General features: G+C 35.3%; 1 long non-coding RNA gene and 1 pseudogene across 1 annotated transcript; both read left to right on the top strand.

The window, feature by feature from the left end:
- Nucleotides 1-359: 359 nt before the first annotated feature.
- LOC143607591 (uncharacterized) lies at nt 360-2,205 on the top strand. Its single transcript, XR_013148997.1, has 3 exons — nt 360-1,167; nt 1,724-2,069; nt 2,139-2,205. It is a non-coding gene; the product is annotated as an uncharacterized LOC143607591 (long non-coding RNA).
- A 2,727-nt stretch (nt 2,206-4,932) lies between these two features.
- Nucleotides 4,933-6,485, top strand: LOC143607592 (metacaspase-9-like; annotated as a pseudogene).
- Nucleotides 6,486-7,360: the final 875 nt, after the last annotated feature.

Genomic DNA, 7,360 nt, shown 5'->3' with positions numbered 1-7,360 from the left:
TTACGTTGTTGATGAAGATGGTTATGACTATTTGGAAGATGTAGAAGTGGACATGAGTGCCTTCAAGTATAATGTTGATGCTAACGTGGTTGAAGTTTATAATGCCACAGATAATGCCCTGGATGATTATGAAGGTGATTAACAGGAGAAGAGTATTGACGTTGACCATGTTTATAGTGATGAAGATAATTCCACTGTGTTGAATACGGTGAAACAGAGGATAAGAAGGAAAGCAATTTGTCCCGGGCCTGGGAGTGAGGTATGCCCATTCTATGTTGGTCAGGTAATTGAAGATAAGAATACATTGAATGAAATGGTTAAACATATGCAGTGGCATCAAGAAGAGATCTTTTCATTAAGAAAAATGACAATATAAGATATAGAGTTCTGTGCTTGGGTAAGAATCCTACTTTGATTTGTGGTGAGGGTTCAAACTTGTCAACTATGGAAAACCCTAAGGCTCAAAGTGCAAAAAAAAAGCACATTAAACCTACTTGCCCTTGGGCAATTCAGATCTCAAGACCATCCGTTTTCGATCAGTGGTGTGTGAAGACAGTCTCCCACAAACATCAATGTCTACAAACTAGGGTTGTTAGTCTATACACTATGGGCACCATAAAGAGGGAGATAGAATCAGAAATTGAAACAAATCCTACAATCCCCGTGAAATCTCTCCAAGACGAAATCCAGAAGAAGCACCAAATCCATGTTTCGGAAGTGAAAGTGAGAAGAGCAAAGAAGCTTGCTAATGATAAAAAGGATGGTGATTTTATACAACAGTACGGTATGCTAAGAGCCTACCTTGAACAACTGGTAAAAGCCAACCCCGGTAGCCATGTCAAAATAGATGTTGAACCATGTCATGACCCTAATAGTCCTACTAGGCAATTTAGAAGGGTTTATATATGTTATGGTGCTACAAAGAAAGGTTTTCAAATGTTGGGAAGAGAATTTTTGGGGCTAGATGGATGCTTTATGAAACGCCCATTTCCGGGTCAAATCTTGACTTCGGTAAGTATTGATGCTAATAGATGTATTTATCCAGTTGCTTTTGCACTCGTGGAAGCTGAAACTCTACACTCGTGGACATGGTTCTTAGAGTGCCTTAAAGATACCCTTGATTTGCCCATCGATGTTAACTTCACTTTTATTAGTGACAGTCAAAAGGTAACTCTGCTGTAAATGCTGTTTTTTATGCTCTTTTTATGTTGTAAATGATGTTTTTAATGTTGTATTTGTTGCTGTGATGCTGTAAATGATGTTTTTGTTGCTGTTAAAGCTGTTAGTGCTGTATTTGTTGATGTGAATGTTGTAAATGATCTTTTTGTTGCTGTTAAAGCTGTTAGTGCTGTATTTGTTGTTGTGAATGCTGTAAATGATGTTTTTGTTGCTGTTAAAGCTGTTAATGATGTATTTGTTGCTGTGAATACCGTAAATGATGTTTTTTGTTGCTGTTAAAGCTGTTAATGCTGTATTTGTTGTTGTGATGTTGTAAATGATGTTTTTGTTGCTGTTACAGCTGTTTTTTTAATGCTGTTAATGTTGTTTTAATTTTCTATTTTAGGCCTAATTCCAGCATTACAAAACGTGTTCTCTAGGGCTGAGCATCGATTTTGCATTAGACACATCCATGAGAACATGAAAAAGCAATGGCGTGGAGATGTGTTTAAAAAATATGTTCTTTAAAGCGGCTGGTGCCACTTCCATTCCTACTATTTGAAAGCTATGGAGGAAATAAAAGAAGCAGATGCTACATTATATGATTGGGTCAACGAGATTCCAGCTAAATCATGGTCAAAAGCACATTACTCAGGTAGGGCAAAGTGTGATATCAGTATAACAATATGTGTGAGAGCTTTAACAAGCAATTGGTTGGAGCAAGGGATAAATCTGTGATCACATGCTTGGAGTATATAAGAGAATACATGACAAAGAGGATTATCAATGTGAGAAAGATGGTTTCAAAGGCTGCAGGCCCTTTAACGCCAAATGCTACAAAAACATTTGAAGAAATCAAGACCGAGGCTTCACAATTGACTGTTCTTATGATGGATGCTCATAATTACCAGGTAAGATACTATTACATGCCATTCGTTATTCTTATTTTTTTGATTCTAAAGTTGCTTTTATATTGATAGGTGAACGGTTTAAGGTCTCAATGTGTGGTGAACGTGACATACAAAACATGCACTTGCAGGAAATGGGATTTGATAGGGATGCCGTGTAAACATGCAGTGGCGGTATAAATGACATGACGATCAATAATATGAATGTTGGCATACCTGAGCAATGGGTGTCTGAGACTTACTGGTTACATACTTGGAAAGGGTGTATGATAACCAAATAATGCCAATCCCAAGTGAAGATTATTGATGCCTTCACGGTGTCCAACAACACTGATTCCACCAAAACATCATAAACAGGTAACTAAATATAAAAATATATGTACATGTTACATATAATATTACAATTGAAAAAATGTTCAATAACTAAATTATTAATTCTTTAACATGTATTATGTCTTTTGCATAGATCTGGAGGCCAAAGAAAAAGAGAACTAAGTCATGGGATGAGAGGAAAAAAGAGTTGATGAGGATAAAAGGATAAAAAGAGTAGAAGAGTTTGAGAGAGTGTTTTCTAAGGGAGAAAGAATGACAAGAAAATGAGGCACGGTAAAATGCGGAAACTGTGGTGGTTTTGGCCATAATCGTAAAACATGCACCAGTAATAATGGGACGACAACTACAAGTGCACACGTGGGTGATGGTCTTGACTTTTTATTGTTTTGGTTTGTGTGAACGTATTGATTTTTAATGTTATGGATTAGTGAATGTATTCACTTTTTAGTGTTTTGGCTTTGACCTTTACTTTTGAACTTGGTTATTGTGATGGTATTGATTTTGTTTTGGAATTGGTTGTTTATTGGTATTGACTTTATTTTTGGACTTTATGTGTAATGATAAAAATGACATATTATTAAATATTAGAACTTTTTACGTCTTTTAGGACATGCATGAACAAAGAACATGCAATCAATCATTAGCTCAGTAATGTTCCTTAAACATGGTATACTTTATTGAACTCATACATTAAAAACGTAGACATTTTAAAGAACTACATAACACAACATAAACAACTATCACATGTTTACAACGTACAATTAAAAACAACAAAAGAACTCAAAAAGTACAAACGTAAATATGGAAAAACATCCAACTAATTCCTAAAACAATCTTCAATTTGGTGACTTCCTTAGCCTTGGTCTTGCATACTCGTCTTTCTGTTCATATGCCTCACCAATGCAGGGATCCTTTCACAACCATGACAAGTAGGAGTATCCTCCACCTTAACCATCACAGAAACCCTTTGTAATGAACAATAATAATCAACCAACCTAACCCTAATCAACTAATTTATTTGACAATTAACTTCAATACCAACTAATATCATTCAAGATAAGCTAAATTAACTGATTTCATTCAAAATTAAGATCAATAACAACTTATTTCATTCAAATTAAGCTAAAAAAACCAACTGATTTCAATGTTTTCCTTTAGTTAATAGAGATATTTGAGTATTGAAATACTTACACAACACAAGAATCGTCGCGGGGTTACATCCGTCCAGGATAGCACGATAGCACGTACCTGCACCACATGAGCAAAACAAATAAGATGCACTTACACCTTGTGACATCGGTTTCGCCGACGAAGAAGAATGTTGAGACATTTTGGATGGAAAATGTAGTGAAGAAGGGGTTGATAGTTAGGGTTCCAATTGAATTGAAGAGGAAGAAGAAGAATCAATAAATTAGGGTTCCATATTACCATGGAGGTGTAATCTAGTGAAGAAGGGGCTGTAACTTAGGGTTAAGATGATGATTCGTGTGCTTTCATCTAACATAATCAATCAGGGGCAAAATTGTAAATGCACAGATTTTTGGATGGAAAAATAACGTGAGGTTGACGGAGGGACGAAAAGCGTTCACGTTTTTAAACCACGGGGAGTAAACCAATTCAAGTTTTTGTTCAGAGACTAAAAGTGACTCCGCTTAACAACCACATGGACTAAACGATAATTTTATCTTATTAAAATTAGGGTATACATTTAGTTGCGATAATAAAATATATTATATAAATATGGACGTTCTAGATAGGAAAAAAGTAAGAAAGAGACATATACACATGGACGTTAACTGATTTGGGTATATATGCAATTGTGAGTTAATTAAGCTTATAATTCGAAAGAATTATTTGTTAAGTTTTAATAAACTAAGGATGTGCATCGACACGTTGTGACGAAAGGTTATGCATATGTTTTAGCTAGTTTATATAGACATATTTAATTAAGATTATTCAGTCATATTTTTATTTTAGACCTCTACTAAGGGATTGTATTGGTGAAAGTGTCAACCCGACTTGTGACTCATGTTGAGTTTTTATGTCAAAAAAATTTTAAACAATGTTGAGTGTTTTTTGTAAAAGTAGTTAAACAAAAACGTATGTAATATATTAAAAAATGCACTTCAATCATGTTTTTAAAGTACTAATAGAAAAAAAAGGGTTAAAAAGTCGTGTTTGGTCTTGGCCCGTGAAGTTCATGTTGTTTTCGAGTTCATATATTTTACACAATTTTCAGGTTTTTGTCATATTCAGATTTGTATTAGGTTAAACCCCTAACTTTGAACTCGACCTGTTTAGCATCCCTGTTAAGCTCCCTTTATATTGAGCTAATTGGTATTAAATCATTCACTTTTTTACTTGAAAATTAGGAACACAATAACATATACTTAAAGATTGTAACCAAGTTCTCTTTCAAGTTAAGACACCGCATTCCAACAATCAAAAGCTACCTTCTTCCCTAAAGTATCAATCCTATAAATCCACATACGACCACCATAGAATTTCAATACCAAAATACTAATAGAAACAAGTGATTTGTTAATATGAAGAAAGTTGGAAGCAAGAAATTAGCAGTTTTAGTGGGGTGCAACTATGCAAACACACCAAATGAGTTACATGGTTGCATAAATGATGTGTTAGCCATGAGAAAAGTGCTCATAGATCGATTTGGGTTCGAGCCAAGCAGCATCCAGCTCCTAACTGACGCATCTGACTCACTCATGCCCACCGGTGCCAAGATAAGGAGGCGCTTAATCGTATGGTTGACGAGGCTGAGCCTGGTGATGTCCTTTATTTTCATTATAGCGGTCATGGCACGCGAATTCCTTCAAATAGAAGAGTGCACCCTTTTCATCAAGACGAAGCTATTGTTCCATGTGATTTTAATCTCATTACAGGTCAGTTTTACACAATAATATTTTCATCATGTGAAAGAAATGGGTTGGCGAGGTAAGGTTCATTGATCGATATAGGAGATTGTGTGTATATAAAACATTTGTATATTGATTGAGGATTCGTAATTGTGGTTTTAGGTTGTTATTTTGAACCCGTTTAATAAATAGTTAGGTGGAAGTGCTGTATTAACTGTTTAAAATTAGAGCATAAATTGAAAATATGAAACTTTTAATCCACCAACTCATTTACAACTTGATCACAACCCACCCAGTTAAAACCACTTGTACCTGCTTACAACTAGATCACAACCTAGCTATAGCTTCGTCTTGTTTTGATTAATGGGTTACGTGTTTGGATTACATGATTTCAAATGTGTCTTAAGTTAGGCTGTATCAATTATGTATATGGCATGAATAAACATAGCGGTGTTTGATTCGTCAATTAAACTCGCCAACCCGAAACCCAAATGATTACAAACCGTAACTTTGAGCCACTTTCAGGTCGTTCGACTTTTTTTTTTCTCATTTAACATAAAACATAAACTAAATAAACACATTCGTAAGTAAATGAACAACAAAACTCACGTCTAAACTTTTTGTATGACCAAACAGATAGTCGATTTCCGCAATCTAGTGAACCGGGTGCCAAAAGGAGCAACCTTCACCTTCTTTCCGACTCTTGCCACAGCGGTGGATTAATCGACAAAGAAAAGGAACAAATCGGGCCTTCTTCGCTCTCGCCGAATCCCATTCAAACCACCAACACAATCAAACCCCAAAACCATCTTTTCAGCTCCATTCTGCACCATCTCTCATCACAACATAAACACATCTGATATTGGCACGCACTTGCTCGAGCTTTTTGGACCCGATGCAAGCCTCAGGTTCTCTTTGCCATCGCATGTACTCGACTCAATTCCATTAGTACATGAAGATGATGGGATTCTGTTAAGTGGGTGTCAAGCAAATGAAACTACTGCAGATATGAATCCTCATCAAGCTGGAGGGAAAGCTTATGGTGCTTTCAGTAATGCAGTTCAGATTGTTTTGCAAGAAAACCCGAATGATTTGAGTAATAAAGGAGATTTTCGATGGGAGAAAGCTGTTGCACAAACAAGGGTTTCAGCAACACCCTTGTCTTTACAGCAGTGATGATCATGCAAACTCTATGTTCTTGAAACAGATTTGATTGTTTTTGAGTCATTAAGGTTTATGCTTTTATGGGTTGTGTTGATTGGAATAGTGATTGGAGCTTATGGTTGAGAAATTACTGTTCAAATTTGTGAATTATGTTAAGGGGCCGGAAAGTGAATACGGTGTCGTTAGGCGTCTAAAGTTTAGACGGAAAACCCATCAAAACTACGTAGTTTTGATTAAAAATTCCCTAAATTTAACTCGATTAATTTACACCTATTTGGAAACATGAGTATTTGGACATGGTTGAGTCATCGTTCTATCTGAGTGCCTGACCCAGTTCCAACACTCACTCCACAATATTAGGGCTAAATAAGAAAAAAAGTTGAAATAAAAACAAAAGTTTCAATGACGAAAAAAATTGTTTATGCAAATGTTAAGTCAAAAAGATGGAATTTAAAGCCATCGTTGAAGCTTATAATTTCAAAAGGTTGAAATGATTTGTTTTAATGTGTTAATGCTCTTTTACAAAGAACAACATAGTTTTTAGGAAAATGTAGCAGTTAAATGAGTTTGCATTGATATTACATTAATATATCAAAATTGGGAAAAACTTTGTTAGTCTATGTCCATGATCCATTTGAATGATTTTCACAATTAATTAAAACTTATCAAATTTGGGAGAACCTTTGTTGTTAGTCATATATACGATCCATGTGTAATGAATTAGAATTGAACTTGATAAACTCAAGCATAAAGATGACTTCAAGAGAAGTGAATTACATAAAAGAACGATCTTCAATGCTTTGAATTTCTACATCATCAATCTTATACTGTTAGGGTCTGTTTGGTATGGGGTAATGAAATGTGCGATGGAATGGAATGAGCGAGAGAATGGATGACTCATTACGTTCATTTCGAACTGCTACA

The sequence above is a fragment of the Bidens hawaiensis genome, unplaced genomic scaffold, assembly GCF_021521415.1.
Source record: "Bidens hawaiensis isolate Kalapana, Puna unplaced genomic scaffold, B.hawaiensis_p1.1 tig00083898_1, whole genome shotgun sequence".
In the NCBI taxonomy this organism is placed as follows: Eukaryota; Viridiplantae; Streptophyta; class Magnoliopsida; order Asterales; family Asteraceae; genus Bidens; species Bidens hawaiensis.
Note: the sequence above shows the minus strand (reverse complement) of the source record. Positions and strands in the feature narration are given on the sequence as shown.